This window comes from Xenopus laevis, chromosome 8S (genome assembly GCF_017654675.1).
Source record: "Xenopus laevis strain J_2021 chromosome 8S, Xenopus_laevis_v10.1, whole genome shotgun sequence".
NCBI classification, from domain to species: domain Eukaryota; kingdom Metazoa; phylum Chordata; class Amphibia; order Anura; family Pipidae; genus Xenopus; species Xenopus laevis.
In genome coordinates, this window is record NC_054386.1 from 85,509,078 (window position 1) to 85,527,458 (window position 18,381).

Sequence of the window (18,381 nt, forward strand, 5' to 3'; positions counted from 1 at the left end):
AGTCTATTGCCAATAAACTACATTGGTAGCTTTCCTTCTCCTTTACATAATGACTAGGGAAACCTTTTATACCTGCAAAGGGAAAGCAGCAAAGAAAAGTTTATTTCACTCAAGTTGTCTTACATTTCTATTGGTGCAGACTATCATTTTGCTTTTTTTTTTTGCCATACAATATATGCAATACTCTTAATCAGAGGTCCCCAACCTTTTTTTTACCCGTGAGCCACATTCAAATGTAAAAAGAGTTGGAGAGCAACACAAGCATAAAATAGTCCCTTGGGGTGCCAAATAAGGGCTGTGGTGGCTATTTGGTTGCCCCTATGTGGACTAGCAGCCTACAAGAGGCTCTATTTGGTACTATACTTAGTTTTTATGCAATTAAAACTTGCTTCCAAGCTTGTAATTCAAAAATAAGCATCTGCTTTGAGGACACAGAGAGCAACATCCAAGGGGTTGGAGAGCAACATGTTGCTCGCGAGCTACTGGTTGGGGATCACTGCTCTTAATAGTTAAAATGTATGACATGCCCTATGTACTAGTACTATGGTTCACTCCTTAAGGGAAATACAAATTAAATAACTAAATAAGTGTTCATTCATTCAATTGCTTATCAGATCACACTGGGATGTTTATAGATTAAGCATTGGTAGTCCTCTATAATGAATTCTTAAAAAGCAAATACTTATATTGAAAAGTGCTTGTGCTCTTTATATATAGTGTATTTATGTATTAATAAACATATACTTTGCTTCTATTAGTTTGTTGGCAGACTGCTTCGGAACCATCATTAGGAGGATAAGAACATCATGCTAATGGCTATCTGGCACAGGCAATAGCTGGAAGGTGAGAGATGACTGTTCTGGAAGCCATAAGATCTGGCAGCAAGCCATGTCTGGGCAGAGGCAAGGAGAGGTTCCAGTTACAAGCCAGGAAGATCTCTCTCTCTGTCATGCAATGTGCAATACATCTGCACAGTCTGCGAGCAGGACAGCGGAAACACTACATGAAGAAACAATTGCAAGCAGCTTGTAGGAAACGCACAGCAAGATTTCATCACCAACAAACAGTGGGGCTTTGAAACATTCAGCCTGTGCAATGTGCGCGCTCTTTTGCCATGCAACTTCATAATGCAAGAAGCAACATTCAACTCCATGTTAGCTGTCTGGCACGGGACTTTGGGGTCCGTTTACTAAAGCGCTGTAAAAAATACGCGCACAAAATATAGACAAATTTGTCTCCAAATATGTTTTCGCCAGTTTACTAACCTGCGGTAAATATAAATTTGCGAATTTTCTTGTGCAAGAAGAATATGTTTTCGCCAGTTATTGCATTTGTTGAAAATAACGCTACGTACACATTGATACCTGGTTTACTAAACAGCGAAATATACAAAAGACAAAATTAACGCCAGAATATTCGCAAAATTTTACCTATAGTAGTGGCGGTAATTTATTTTTTCACCAGAAAATTCTCAAGGGTCAGGAAATATCCCATAACACCTTGTTTTACCCATCAATCTGTTCCCATTCCTGACAGGAGAGAAGTGACAGGATAATAAGATGTTTTGGATTATTACTTTGTCTGCTGCTTTTTCATCTGAAAGACGATTTATTATGGCTAGGAGGGACCAAAGGCTTCGTCAGCCTAGATTAGACTACATTTATATGATGCACACAGATTGATTGGTAAAACTTGTTTATGAATTTTATTTATATGATTCTATTGGCAAGGGGAAAGTCGTGTCACTGTATGTATTGAAATGTGGATTGATATGATGCCTACATGTTTGATTGGGTGAAATCTGTTTACTGTGTTGTTGATAATATCTATAAAGTTTAGCAGTTTTGAACATACATATCTGGCCATGAATCATGCCATAATAAATGCCATAAAACAAGACTACGTTATAGCATAAATATTTGCAACCTTAATTTGTTGCCAGAAAATTCGCAACTTCCTAAAATTACCGCTAACGTAAGCTGGTTCGTCAACGTAGTTACCGCAAATGATCGAAAATGACTTTTGAGCGCATCACTGTTTAGCAAACTTAGTCGATGCGAATATTCTGGTGGAAAAATATTAGCAGCTATAACATCTGGAAACGTAAAGTCAAATTTACTGCACTTTAGTAAACGGACCCCAATGCATCTAAAAAGGCGTGCGCAGCCCAAATATAGTACAGGTATGGGACCTGTTATCCAGAATGCTCGGGACCTGGGGTTTTCCGGATAACGGATCTTTCCGTAATTCGAGTCTTCATGCCTAAAGTCTACTAGAAATTCATTTAAACATTAAATAAACCCAATAGGCTGGTTTTACTTCCAATAAGGATTAATTATATCTTAGCTGGGATCAAGTACAAGCTACGGTTTTATTATTACAGAGAAAAAGAAAATTGTTTTTAAAAATTTGGATTATTTGGATAAAATGGAGTCTATGGGAGCCATTCCGTAATTCGGAGCTTTCTGGATATCGGGTTTCCGGATAAGGGATCCTATACCTGTATTGCCATAGTATTAAAACACAAAATATGAAGTGCTAAACGTTGGTCAGGTCAATAGTGGACAGGTTTCTGTGCAGCCAAGCAGTAACCACACATCGGAGTTGGACAGTAACCATCAGCACAATAAACATGAGATTTTAAAAGGATAATACCCCCATTGAATTTTCTGGACCTTTGTGCAGAGGCACTCATAATTAACTAGAGTTTATTAGAGATGCAGCTTTGCTTTTAAAGGTTTATTTTACCTTTAGTTGGTAACATTATATTTCAAACTAACAATGCATGTTTGATAGACTGTTAGTACTAAAGGTGGCCATACGCGCAGTGATATTAACGTAACAACTAATTTTCATGCAATATTCGGTGCATGTTTCATGGGAAAAGAGCCTACTAACATCAGCAGAAGCTTTGGATACTGGACAGCTCATCGATCAGGCCCTGGAGGAAAATTTTGATCAGGTGCAGTGGCGTAACTACCGGGGGAGCAATTGGGCCAGGGCCCCTCGGCAGTCACGCGGCGTACGGAAGAGGGTGGGGCAGGGCCAGGCTGCACGGGCCGCACCAGGGCCCGCCCCCACCTAGTTCCGTCTCTGATCAGGTGCATCATCGGCCGCTGTGTTAATGCTGAATCGTCAAGATAGAGTAGAGCGTAAAGTGGAACTTTAACGAAAAAGCTGGCTATTTCGCTCTACTGCTCATGCATCTGTCCCGGTTAATTTGAAGAAAGAAGCCGGAAGACGATTGCTCCGTGGTACTCGCTGGGAGAATCCTGGGCCAGTGCAGCTTTCTCCTGATAGGTGCACCGGCCCCGGGTGTCACGTAAGTAGATACAATCACTTGGGTGTGCTTAAGTTTTGACACCCACAAGTAAAAAAAAAAAGAAAAAAAAAAGTGGGTTATTCTGGTATTCTTCCACGTTAAAATAGGAAACCCTGTCCTTCACCGCAGATTACTAACTGTTGTGTATGCTCCATCACAGGGGTCCCCAACCTTTTTTACCTGTGAGCAACATTTAAATGTAAAAGGAGTTGGGGAGCATGAAAAATGATCCTGGGTGTGCCGAATAAGTGCTGTGATTGACGATTAGCTAGCCTCAGTGTGAATGGTCAACCAGCAGGAAGCTCATTTTGGTAGTAAACCAAGTTTTTATGCAACCAAAGCCTGCCTACAAGCTAGTAATTCATAAATAAGCGCCTGCTTTGAGGCCACGGGGAGCAACATCCAAGGGGTCAGGGAGCAACATCAAAGGGGTTGGAGAGCAACATGTTGCTCACAAGCCACTGGTTGGGGACCACTGCTCTGCCATATACAATACCCAGGAAGCCAACAAACAGATTAATGATATTCCTAGAAAAGAACAACATATATGATAAATATGAAGCTTTCAGTTGTACACAGCGACTGTAGGTTCAGGGGACTTTACATGATACAATCCATGGTTACATCCCTTGTAATTGAACAATGGGAAACAATTGTGTGGCACAGTATAGAGGGAACACTAGCCCTGCATGGGTCAATATGGGGCAGAACAAGCTCTGCACAAAAGGATAGACTAGGCCCAGTATTGTGCAATATTTGGCAGCGATAGGGTTACATAGCCCGGCGCTAAGAAGCAAACACAAAACACATGACTCTCCTCCCTCCCCTGCCAGAAAAAATCCCAGAGCTGGATTCTTTCCCTTCACTGTACATGCCACCACAGCCTGTCTGGTTGCAAATGGACGAAGAGATAGTAGGAACCCATTTTCACTATTTACACAAAAACACACACAGCCACATCACTTACTTTGCCTTCAAACACATCCCAAATCTCAAGAACGCAACAAACTAAATAAAATCCAGGGGAAAAAAAAAACACACAGGAGGAGTAAAGAAAATAAAAATATTTTAGTTGAAGTGTTTAGAGCCCGGAGATCTTCAGAGGATATATGAGAATCAGACTTTAACTGCCTGTTGAAGTTCTGCGTGTTGTGTATAAAGTACATTCCAGTAGCCAAAGAAGCAAAGTCATGCAGTTCCAAAAAACTGACTCAAGTCTTGTCAAAAGGATACAGAGAAAGTGGCTAATCCTTGCTATAGAATTGCTTAAAGAATTTTCGAGGGAAACTATAACATAGTAGGTTATTTTGGTAATGTCTAAACACATGATTTAAAGTGAAGAGAATATTTCAAATCTACACTGTATTTAAATGTGCTTAAAAAATTATGGCTAGAAAAGCCATATTTTATATACTGAACTTACAGCACCATCAGAATTTCTATAACATTAATGATCCAGACCTTCAAAGTTGTGCATTGAGGCTCACCATCTTGGATTTTGCTAGGACACACGCTCAGTGGGCTCTGGGCAAATTAGGGGTCGGCGCAAATCAATAAAGCGGACCTGTCACCCAGACATAAAAGGCTGTATAATAAAAGTCCTTTTCAAATGAAACATGAAATCCAATTTTTTTTTTTATTAACGCGTTCATAGCTGTTGTAAACTCATTTAAATATCTCAGCTGTCAATCAAATATTGCCTGCCCCTCCTCTATGTCTTAGGCAAAGTAGGCAATTACTTTCACTTTCCATTCAGCACTTACTTGATGTCACTGCACTCCCCACATTCCACCTCTCCCGTTACCATTTAATTGTGTAACCAGTGCATGGGGATGGACTTCTATTCCCCCATTCTGGTGCACAAACAAGATTTTGAGAAGATGGCTTAATAACAGCGTCCACTAAATGGCGCCTGCTTGCTATAATTATGGATTCCCAGACCGAAGGAAACAAGATTAAAATAATTTATATAGTGTAATTAAAGTTTAATTTGCTTGATTAACGTGATAAAATAGTATATGGAATCATTTTTTTCGAGTGGCAGGTCCCCTTTAAGAAGAAAATGCAGTTCATCTCGTCACTTGTACAAATTGATAATTAAATTAAGATGCATATGGTCTCTGTGATGATGTGTAATATTATTATATTGGTATACATAATTAGAGTCCATCCCTATGCTCAGGTAATGGACAGCAGCACAGAGAATGTGCCGAGAATCAGAAGAAACATGGATGGAGAATAGTGATGTGTGGGTCAGGGTTTTCCTGACCCGCACCCGCCCCTAACCCACCCTGCTTCAGCCCGCGCCCACGCTTCTGGTATCCTTTTATAGACCCGCCCCTCCCCATCAATGACGTCACAAAAGTGGCGGGCGAGCAGACGCAAGACTATAAAACCGGAACCTGGATGCTGGCATTTGAAGGTGGCGGGCGGGGAGAGCAGGAGAAGAGCTCAAATACACCCGCCCGCGAGGAGCAGTTCGAGGTCGACCCAAACCCGCGGGTCCCGCGGGTATCGGGTTGGCCCTCACTTCACTAATGGGGAGCTACTGAGGGCATATTTGAAGGCACAGATGTTCACTGCTAAGGGCTTGTAATTAACCCTTTAACTGGCAAGCATGTAGGTACTACGTTCTGGTTGAAAAATGCTCTAAGTGCCAAGCACGCACTACCTACATGCTTTGCATTAAAGGGTTTCCTCACTGCACTGGTGGCTTTTGCCGCTGTGCAGCGAGTCAGAGAGGCCACTACCCCCTAGGCAACGTCCGTGTCAGTCCTGCGATGCGATCATCACAGGGCTGACTTTCTTACTGGATTGTCGCAGGACTGACACAATCCGACACATCACGAGACCTCCAGGACCCAGCGCCCACCCACTCAGTTCCTGCTCTGCGCTTGTGATCCTCCAACGTTGCCAAGGTCCCTCCTGCCCACGGAAACAGTAAGTGGCCTTTTGTTTGCTCTTTGCACACATTTACACAATCATACATTTATACACTTTTTAGATCTGTATATGCATGCATAAACAAGCACACATTTCTTTCCTTTTTTTTTTTTTAGTTCTTTATTTTATCATTTTGCCTCTTGTTTTACCACTAAAACCGGTTGATTTCACAGCATGGCTATTGGATCAAGTATTCTGTATGTTAACCACGCTGTCAACTCAGTTATTTTATTTCATTGATTTGCCCAATTGTGTTTGATTTTTGTCTTTTTATTGTGGTTTTAAGCTTACATTGTTGTTCCCTATGTTTATTTTAGGGTAACTTTGCAGTTTGGTTATTTTGGAGTAGAAAGTATAACATACTTTGCAATCAGGGGGCTTTGTTCAAATTGGTAGCCGAGAAAAGTCATATGCACTATTTTTATTTGGGGTCCGCACATGCCAGCTGCTTTGGTATACTTACGCATATTGGGCATCAAACTGTTCAGTAGACCCTTGGCATCAATATTTAGCTTTTTTTAAAAAAAATTATATGTAAGAAATTGGGTGAGATAAATTCATAGGAATTATACAGACAGGTCTACAACAGTCAACAAGTGACTCCAGTCAAACACAACTATAAAAAAAGTTTTCTTGTGTTAAGTAGTCAAATATGCAGCAAACACAGTAAAACTACTGGGGCAGTGTCTAGAGAGTTCTGCACCACCGGGGGTTACCCCTTTTACTTAATAAGTTAAGTGAGCAAGCTTTATAAAATCACTATTCATGCAAAATAAATAATTACAAACCAATAAATTATATTATCATCTTTTTCTTTAGTAAATCTATAAATTGAAATTTGATGCGCCAATAAATACTGACCAGTAATGCAGGAAGAGTAAGGGTTAGTAAGTGGTAGGAGCACTAGCAAGGCTGAACACTGTACAGGTATGGGAGCCGTTTTCTGGAAACCTGTTATCCAAAAGCTGTGAATTATGGAAAGGCCGTCTACCATAGACTCCATTATAATTAAATAACCCAAATGTTTAAAAACAATTTAATTTTCTCTGTAATAATAAAACAGTGCCTTGTACTTGATCCAAGATATAATTAATCCTTATTTGAAGCAGAACCAGCCTATTGGGTTTACTTATTGTTTAAATGATTTTCTAGTAGATTTGAGGTATGAAGATCCAAATTGCGGAAAGATCCGTTATCCGGAACGCGCCAGGTCCTGAGCGTTCTGGATAACAGGTCCCATACCTGTATCAATTTGCTTTTTTTTTTATTATAATTATTATTATTTTTTTAACTAGTACAAAAATCAGTATGTGCATATTTTGTTGCACTTTCTAATCCATTTGGTTTTGTTAACGGACTGACTAAAGGATTGTTCTAATCCCAATTCCAAAATTATACAGAGATAAACAGAGCATAAAAATCTCTAACAGATGCCCATACAACACACATCCATATACTATGTTTTACCCATTTAGGGCAGAGACACACAATGCAATTCGGGGAGATTAGTCACCCGGCGACAAATCTCTTCTTCTTCGGGCAACTAATGTAAATTGCCGGCGGGATGGCACTCTGAGGGCCTCGTTTTCTGAAGTCGCCTGAAATTTCCTCGTAAGGCAACTTCCGAGAACGAAGTGCTCAGAGCGCCATCTTGCCTGCGATTTACATTCTAGTCGGCTGGAAGGCAGGGGAGGCAGTTCGGGGAGATTAATCGTCCCGAAAGAGGAGATTTGTCGCTGGGTTTATAATCTGCTCGAAACGCAGCGCGTGTCTCTGCCCTTAAACTCTGTGATTGAACTAAGGGTAAGGACACACTGGACGATTTGTCGCCAACGTTTTTAAAAAGCAAATCGCGGCGACATATCGCTCGTTTTGTCTCTGAACAAAACCAAATGAAAGACGCCAGCTCCTGTGCCCACAGCGCGTTTGTGAATCGCCTGTAGCTCCAAAACGCACAGACCCTTTTCCGAGCGATTTATCAGAAATAGCATGTACTTAGAAAAGCACTGAAATCTCCTAGACACGCACACACATACAGATAAGTAGCAGCAATTGTATTCAAATTACAATGCGAACGCAATGACGCAAGAACGTAAAGACGCCAGGTTACAGCGGGAAGCACAAACCGTTTCCGGTTTGGGTGGAGCACGTACCGCACAGAGTAATGGGATACAAATCGCTCTGTGCCAATAGTCGCTGTGAATCGTCTGTTCAAAAAAGACGATCGTCTTGCCGCCGCGATTTACTTTTTTAAAACGTTGGCGACAAATCGTCGTGTGTGTCCTTACCCTAAGAAGTGAAACAACTGAACATTCCTTATTGGTGTGCTGCTACATTGATTTTAGTGATTGGCTTTCATTTTTTGTTTGTTTTTAGTTTGTTTTTATAACCCAGCTGTAACAACCTAAAGTACACAAACACCATCCTCTCAAATTCCAGCTCAGACTCTGTCCTGTACTCACACTGAATCACTTTTATTGTGCATTAATAACCAGAAGCGTGGACCAGATCCAAAAGAGGTAGTGTGTACTGCACACACAGGGATAGCTGTTCATAAGACCTACACTTCCATAATAAATGTTTCAAACTGGTCAACAGAAATTGCAAGTAGGTCACGCGGATACTACATTCTCATTCTGTAACCACTGAATGTAGTTACAGTTCAGTCCTAATATTATAAAGTAAATTTTGCGCAACAAAACAGGACAGAAAGCAAAATAAATCTAAAAAGCTATTTAAAGCTGGCCCATAGGCGCAAATATCCTATCGTACGAATCGAGGATTCGTATGATTTTCGGACTGTGTGGAGAGTCCCGATATTTTTTGTCCGGTGGAGATCGGTCGTTTGGTCGATCGGACAGGTTTGATTTTGTCCCGACCATCCCGCCGGAGCCCATTGCGCTCTCATCGTAATCCCATCGTTCGGCCATAGGGCTGCTGGATGTTAGATCTACTTTCTGTTCTAAAGAAGGAAACACTGTAAAACTTCCCTGTGTTTCTTACCTTTTGCAGATATATCTTTTTGAGGAAGAGGGAGGGTTAAGAGCTTTCTCATATGTACCAATAAAAAAAAACAAAGCTAATTTGTATGACTGCAATTGCCAACAGCAACTAGTTGATAAACTTCAAGTTGGAAAGTGAAAGCAAATACCCGACTGGTTGATGGTAGCAGCTGAGATTTATCACCTATGTCATGCCAAATCTTGGTCAGTAGTAGAGATGGGCCGTGGAAATGATGCCCATAGACTTGTATGGCATTGTGCGTAAAAAAAAAAAAAAAAAAGACGCGCGACAATTTTTTGACGCCCATAGACTTTAATGGGCGTCTGCGATTTTGCGCTGACGGCAAATTTTTGGAGAAACAGGTCAAATTAGCCCATCTCTATTCAGTAGACCAAGGCACGGGTTATGTCAGGCATAACTGCAGAAAATATCCCTTAAAGGGATACTGTCGTGGGAAAACATGTTTTTGCCAAAACGCATCAGTTAATAGTGCTGCTCCAGCAGAATTTTGCACTGAAATCCAGTTCTCAAAAGATCAAACAGATTTTTTTATACTCAATTTTGAAATCTGACATGGGGCTAGACATACTGTCAGTTTCCCAGCTGCCCCAGTCATGTGACTTGTGCCTGCACTTTAGGATGGAACTACTTTCTGGCAGGCTGTTATTTCTTCTACTTAATGTAACTGAATCAGTCTCAGTGGGACTTGGCTTTTACTATTGAGCAGGGTCAGACTGGGGGGCCCATCGGGACAAATGTCCAGGGCCCCTTCAAACCCCCACCCCCCTACTATGACGCGCCGAGCGCGCAAGCATGAAGGCGCCGCTCTGCGTGCCCGTGTGAAGGTGCCACACTGATGCACAGATGGCATTGTGCGGCGCCTAAAAAACTTTATTTTGCCTATCAGGAGAGGGGACTGGCCAGTCTGACACTGCTATTGAGTGCGGTTCTGAGATCTTCCAGGGAGCTGTTATCTTGTGTTTGTGAGTTGATATCATTACCTTTCCATTGTTCTGTTGTTAGGCTGCTGGGGGGGGGAGGGAGGGAGGAGGTGATATCACTCCAACTTGCAGTACAGCAGTAAAGAGTAACTGAAGTTTATCAGAGCACAAGTCGCATGACTGGGGGCAGCTGGGAAACTGACATTAGGTCTAATTTCAAAATCTGTTTGCTCTTTTGAGATCTGGGTTTCAGTGGAGAATTCTGATTTCAGCAATATTAACTGATGTGTTTGGAAAAAAAAAAAAAAACATGTTTTCCCATGACAGTATCCCTTTAACCAACGTGCCAGCTCCTCAGGAATGAACAGATGAGTAAAATTCAAATGTATGCAACACAATATAACTCCATTGGCAATAGAGACGACAAACAGAAACATCCGTACAATAAAGAATGCACCCAAGTGCAAGATTCACTGAAAGCCCCAGACTCTTATGGGAACTAAAACATCACCATCCTTTATTTATATAAAAAAAAGTTTACAAAATGCTATACAGCAAAGAAACCTTGATGAGAAGACTTTAAAGAATATTACCAAAAACTAAATAGCCCCAGCACAGGTACATTAGTACATTCATTTGAGTATATGAACAGAGTGCGCCATCTTTAGCCAAATTAATAGAAAAAGGATCCACTGTTCAGAAATTGCCTCAGACTTCCATACCACAAGGACAAACTGCAAAGCTGCCTTTTAGATCCATTTTTAAGAAAGTGGTCATTTAAACCTGATTAATTGGATAATTCAGTGTGAACAGAAACATTCTTGCTTAAGGCTACTCTCGAGGAACCCTGAGCTCAGCCAAACATCCACTCACATTACAAACAAGCCTTATTCAGAGTGTCAATATCAGCACACACGCCTTGAGGGCAAAGGCTAAATCCACATAACCAACAGATATACCTTATTAGGAGGAGAAAAGTAAAGGGTATGGGATCTCTTACCAGGAAACATGTTATCCAGAAAGCTCTGAATTATACATCATCTCCCATTTCATTTTAAGCAAACAATTAAATTTTTTATAATTATTTTATTTTGCTCTGTAAAAATAAAGGAGTTCCTTGTAGTTAATCCTTCCTAATCTGCATAAATCCACATCTCTATCCAATTGAGTTTATTTAGTCTTTAGCGGGTTCTTGAAGACTTAAAGTAGAGTCCTACGCAGATATACAAAAATAGTCCAGCACCCTTTTTGGATTTCTCAAGTAAACTCCTACCGCCAATCCTATTATTAAACAATTTACTGGGCTCAGTCACTGCGCAGAACCAAATTCTAAGACCCCTACCCGACCAGCATATTTACCCACTTTGATCCTCTACCCAACCCGGACCAGCAACTGCCTTATCCGCAACCCGCTGACCATCATCAAACAGGAAGTGGTGTTGCTACAAACTGGAAGTTACATCATCAAAAGTGGGCGAGACAGAAACAAGTTTTGTAAAATTTTAAAAGGACTAAAATATAGTCAATAGAACATAAGAAAAGAAATTTAGACGAGACCTGCAAACCAACCTGCAGACCCGCATCTATATCCGCACCTGAAAATCCTACCCTCATTCCAAAGGGATTTTTTGCGGGTAACCCACGGGTACCCAACCCAGTGCAAGACTCTAACTTAAAGTGATAGCGAAACGTTCCTATTTTTATAGGAATGTGTCAGTATCACTTTAAAGGGGACCTGTCACCCTGAAAAATTATTCCAAATCCTGCTTTATGATCTTAGTCAAGCAAAATAAACTTCAGTCACACTATATAAAATTATTTAAAACTTGTTTCTTTTTAGTCTTGGAATTCACAATCATGTGAAACAGGCAGCAGCCATTTTGTGGACACTGTTATTAAGGCAAGCTTTAGATCATGTCAGAATCTTGTTTATGCACCAAAATGGGGCACCTGATGTCCATGCCCATGTACTGGCTACAAAATTAAATGTTGGAGACAGAAGGGTTAAGTAATGACAACACAGACATCTAGGAATCGCAGAACGGAAAGTGAAAGTAATTGCCTGCCCTGCTTCTATGCCTAAGGCATAGAGGCGGGGCAGGCAATATATGATTGACAGTTGAGAGTTTTAAACAAGTTCAAAACCATTATGTTTTTTTTAATGAAAAAAAAGAATTTGGGTTTCAAGATTAATTTTAAAAGGACTTTTATTATACAGATTTTCAGGTGTGGGCGACAGGTCCCTTTTAAGGGTTATATTCCATATTAATGGAAAAACCCATTATATCGAAATCACCAGGTCTCAATAATCCCAGATAATACATCCTATATCGGCACCACCTGCTACTGTATTGATGATACAAGCTGTAATGTGAAAGCGCATACAAAATAAGTGTATACAAAATATATAAATCGATAAAGGTAATACACTTAAATTGCATGATAACTGAAATATGGGTAAGGTGGCTTATGAGAATGTGATAGGGACCTTAGATATAAACTCCACTAAGGGCTGGGACTGATGTGAATTACAAAAAAAAAAAAATTATTTAAAGAGCTGCATTAAATATATTGATGCTAAAAAACAATTACCCCCCCACCTTCTGTCCATACTTCTAATAAAACATATTGGCATATCCTGTCTAATTGAACTCTAACCTGGTGCCTGAGCCCTTAATTTAGGTCACGTAACTTTACACGATAAAATATAAAAATCTTGCTTTGCTTCCATAACAACGGTGGAGTATTAAGCAGTTACATTAATTCTTTCTATATTTAGGTTTTTTAAAGTTACACTCACTTTTTGTGCTTGATTGGATGAGATGATTTCCTGTTAATCACATGATTTGCGTCAGCTTCTTCCTGATCAATAGCCAGTAGGTCTTATGGAAACTGGACTATCTGGAATGACCCAGTAATTCTACCGTTACTTCAATGCAGTAAAATAATGCCTGTAGAAAGCAGTTAGCAGAGCAGCACATTTACTATAGAGCAATGATATTACAACAATTGATGATCAGCGATGTACTTGATTGCTATTCTAGAACTATGACAGTATTTCCTGAGTTCCTAGTCCCTAGCCCATTGATCTCAAGATAATAAATGTGGACATGAGCCTTACAAAAAAAAAAAAACCTGAGTAAATGAAACCATATTTTCATAATGGCTTTTAGTAAAAATGGAATGATGGCGCCAACAGGGAAGGCCATTTTAATAAGCATGGTGATAATAAAGCCTGTGCGATACTGATTTAAAGTTGGTTATATATGGCCAGCTTTGGTCTTAAGCAGAATTATATGGCCAGAGTAGCAGACAGCAAATCTGCTAGACAAATATTCTCCACAAATATTAATCTGTCCAAATTTTAAATAAAATCTGCCAATTAAAGGAGAAGGAAAGTCTGTTTGCACTAGGGGGTGCCAAATGTTAGGCACCCCCTAGTGATGGTATTGACTTACCTGAAACCCTGGCCGCTGCTCCTATCGGCAGAACACTACACTCGCCATGGGTTTTTCTAGCGAGCACCACGGAGAGATCTTTTTCTTTCGGCTTCTTCTTTCTTCAAATTTACCAGGGCAAATGCATGCGTAGTAGAACACAATAGCTTTCCATTCTACTGCGCATGCACAACCACGGGAAGATTGAGGAAGCAGGAAGAAGATCTCTCCGTGGTGCTCACTGGAATAACCCCGGGCCATCGTAGTTTTCTGCTGATAGGAGCACCGGGGTTTCAGGTAAGTCAATACAATCATTTGAGGGTGCCTAACATTTGGCACCCCGAAGGCGCAAACAGACTTTCCTTCTCCTTTAATCTAGTTGGTGGAGTCATTTGAATACCATCTGCAAGCCATGGTCTTGGATTAAACTGGCATCAAAAAAGCTGATGTGCAGGGGTGTAAATACAGAGGAAGCAGACCCTGTGGCTGCAGGGGGGCCCAGGAGATATAGGGAGCCCCATAAAGCCCAACTTAAAGAGCAATTTCAACATAAAATGGTTAAAAAGGCCAAACTCTGGATATGTTGGAGGGTCCTAAAATCAATTTGCTGTGGGGCCTAGTAACATCTTGTTACGCCACTGCTGATGTGTAAGCTAAAAAAAATAAATAAAAAAATTCTACATAATCGTGTAAGTTAGGTGCACAATAATACACCTTAGTGCTGAAGCTAAATGGGATGGGAATGGTATACAAAGAAACTGCACACTGACTTAAATGGGATTGAATGTTTTTTTGTAAATTTTGGTCTACCATAGAAACCATCAATAGGTGCAGAAAAATAGCAAACATATAGTAGCCTTAATAAATTTGTGACAATAACTTATCACCATTTCCCTAAAGAACCATGTTGCAGCATGTCTTCGGCTCAATAAAACGAGGGGGGGGGGGGCTGCTTGCTTGAGGATACTTGATTAAAAAACTATTACAATAAAAATGTCTTTAAAGCAGGCACTCAAACAGGCGAACTTCCACCAGGCAAAAGTTTTCAGGGTATAGAATAATTTATTGTATCCATAGCCTTACACGTTGACAAACACTTAATCATAGGCTAAAAAACGACTACAGTTGCAGCACTGAAGAAGAATATTCACAAATGTTACATGTATGTAATAGCAGTACCACTTTAAACTAGGGATGCACCGAATCCAGGATTCGGTTCGGCAATCGGCTTTTTTCAGCAGGATTCTGAATCCTAATTTGCATATGCAAATTAGGGGTGGGGAGGGAAATCATGTGACTTTGTCACAAAACAAGGAAGTAAAAATGTTTCCCCCATCTAACCCCGAATTTGCATATGCAAATTAGGATTTGGATTCGGTTCGGCATTTGGCCGAATCTTTTGTGAAGGATTCGGGGGCTCTGCCGAATACAAAATCGTGGATTCGGTGCATCCCTACTTTAAACTGGGCTGATCTTGCTCATGCGCTGCTATGCCATGTATCAGCTCTTACAAACAAATATTTAGGGAGCAGATATAAATTGTTTTATTTGTTTCATTTTTAGAAGAACATTTGCCAGGAATAACAGCTACTTATTTTCATAATTTATTTATTACATAATCAGATCCTGTTTGAAAAACAAGGCTCTTTTAAACACAGGAGAACATTATCAAAAACGTTACATTAAGTTACATTAAGCTACTAAGGCAAAAATTGTTCCCCACGGTACATACATGTACTACAGCGTTACTTTCATGCATATCTGATGTTTTAGAAATGTCATGAAAAGGAAATATCAGGTGGCCAAATAGCGGTTTATTTCTCAAAACAGTAGTCACCCTACAATGATCTTTGACCTCAGATCTCAGTAGTAACCTTTGTCCATAACAGAAGTCAGGCTCAAGATTCAAAAATCTCTGGAGCAGCATGAAAAATACAGATGTAATATTAAAAGGGGCCCTCCAACAGGAAAACAATGGATTTATATATATATATATATATATATATATATATATATATATATATATATATATATATATATATATATATATATATATATATATATATATATATATTTTTTTTTTTTTTTTTTATTATATATACACCGAAATATAAACATTTTAATGAGAAATCTAATCCTTAAAAATCAAGATCTGGCAGCTTTTAGCTAATCATCATAATGGTAGTAGGACATAGGTAGTGTTATAAAAATGATGTTATAAAACATGTGTTATAAAATTAGCAAAATGGACCCACCATTACTTCCAGAAAGGCTACGGACAGCATATTTCCCCTGCCTAGCTCTCTCGTGGTTGAGGATTATGCGAGCTCCTCCTGATTGAGATCACTGCACTATTAAAATATATATTTGTTTACAAAATGATACCTGTCAACAACTGTTAACGCAATTAGGAGATAAAATAATTTCTCTTTGCCTTTGCTAAAAAGGAAAAAGATAATTTCTGAAATCTTGCAGGCCCACAGCTTCCCAAACCCCAGAATATAGTTTAAGATGTGGCATGTTTCACATACTCCCTGGACAGTGGCATTTGCAGTCTGTAAAAGCTGCCTAATGAGCGTCTACCCTCCCCCACCACACACACCCACTCACCCACCCATCCAGGGGGAAGCTCACAGAGAATAAGGGAAAGGGGGAGGATAGGGTGCCGAATACGAACAATCAGTGCGAGGGAAGAAACACACCCAGGAGAAGCAAATTTGAATTGGACTATTTCCCTTTAAAAATAATATTATATGTGGTATAATACACACACATATATAATATATATATTATATACAAATGTGTAGACGGACAGCACCTCTTCTCCAAATAAGCTAACTTGTAGCTGCCCCTGTGCCCGGTATGCACTTCATACAAAACTGGAACAAAAAAACAGCACCAGGGGACTTATTGTGCAAAAAAACTTGTATTTGTTACATTGTATACAATAATCTATATAAATCTCTCTATCGATATATATCTAAATCTCTCTATCGATATATATATATATATCTATATCTCTCTATCGATATATATATCTATATCTCTCTATCGATATATATATCTATATCTCTCTATCGATATATATCTCTCTATAGATATATATCTACATCTCTCTATAGATATATATCTACATCTCTCTATAGATATATATCTATATCTTTCTATCGATATATATATATCTCTATAATACACAAAAGCCATGAATATCTTGTAAATTATATCCTTATAAACAGTGAGTAGTGATGTCATCAGTTATAAACGGTGAGTAGTGATGTAATTTCTGTCACATGACTCACTAAAATTTGTGTATTATAATTAATAAAGTACCCCCAGTTGTAAAATATAAGGATATTAGAAGTTACCTCGGAGTTCCATGACCTGTATAAAAACATTCGGCCTTCGGCCTCGTGTTTTTATTTGGTCATGAAACTCCTCGGTAACTTATAATATCCTTATATTTTACAAGAGGGGGTACTTTATTCACTATATCTCTCTATAGATATACATCTCTATATCTATATCTATATATCGATCTCTATCTCTATATCTATCTATCTCTATCTATATTTAGATATATATATATCTCTATATAAATAAAATTCAAGAACAATATATTATTTAAGAAGGAATCTGCCTATTCTAACTTGCACCTGATGTATCAAGCAAAATAGAATTCAGTCTGGGGAGAAAAATATCTTCTTTCAGGCAAACTGAATACCTGTGTCAGGCCTCATACACATCTGTGAGTTTAATGCAATCCCAACCCTGGCTATACAATGATCTGTTATTCAGATCCACAGCTTTGCACTGCTTGTTTATCTGGATCAGATTCAGACTGTAGGTGGCCATAGACATGCAGATTTACCTTCATATCGGACGAACGATTGTTCAGTGCTAATCTCCCAACCTGACACTAACCATTCAGATCAAATTAAAAGGGTTGTTCACCTGAACTGAAAAAAACACTTTTTTTCAGTTCAGTTGTTTTCAGATTGTTCCCTAGAAATAAAGACTTTTTTAAATTTCTTTATTTTTTATTGTTTTTCCAAAATCTAAGTTTAAAGTTGAATGTCCCTGTCTCTGGTGTTTGAGTCTGACACTCAGTAATTCAGGCACAGACTCTAAACTGTTACAATTTTGCAACATTTAGTTGATCCATTTCTCAGCAGCATCTCTGGCGTATTAGCAACTATTGTATCAATTCTAACAGCTGCCTGTAATGAAACCCAGAGATTCTGCTCAGCAGGGACAAAGATAAGAAATGTTTCAATTAGAACAGTTTACAGGGTCGGCGACCCCTCCTCCCAGAGCTGCTTCAGAAGGTGAAAAACGACAATTTACACTTCAATATTAGAAAAACGGTCACACATAGAAAATGGAAAGTCATTGGAAATAGTCGTTATTTCTGGTGATCTATCTGAAAACAACTAGTTGTTTGAAGGTGAACCACCCCTTTAAGTAGTAAAAGAACAGATCAGACAATGTTCTGCCCCTGACGGGGAAGTTATGTCCGACAAAAGCTGGTGACAGTCTCCCACTGATATCGGCAATACATGCAGAGATATTATCGGTAGTCGACAGAAATTTTATAACCTGTCTTAATGACCGATCGCCATGGCACGAAAAATGACGGCACACTCCACAAACGGCCTGAAAATTACATGAATCTTCAATCAAATCTTTGCGTCTATGGCCAGCTTAAGAAGTTTGAACATACATTACCTTTAATCCA

At 39.4% G+C, this 18,381-nt stretch overlaps 1 protein-coding gene across 4 annotated transcripts in view; it reads right to left on the reverse strand.

Moving 5' to 3' along the window:
• The window catches only part of bicra.S (BRD4 interacting chromatin remodelling complex associated protein S homeolog), a 55,456-nt gene that overhangs the window by 25,202 nt on the left and 11,873 nt on the right, over window positions 1–18,381 (reverse strand). For 2 of the 4 annotated variants that reach the window (XM_018233351.2, XM_041575329.1), the window contains one exon: window positions 13,010–13,160. The exons of 1 other annotated variant lie outside the window; for it this stretch is intronic. The gene's annotated coding sequence lies outside the window, so the exon portion shown is untranslated. The remainder of the gene's footprint in view (window positions 1–13,009; window positions 13,161–18,381) is intronic. One more of the 4 variants, XM_018233349.2, reaches the window with a different exon arrangement.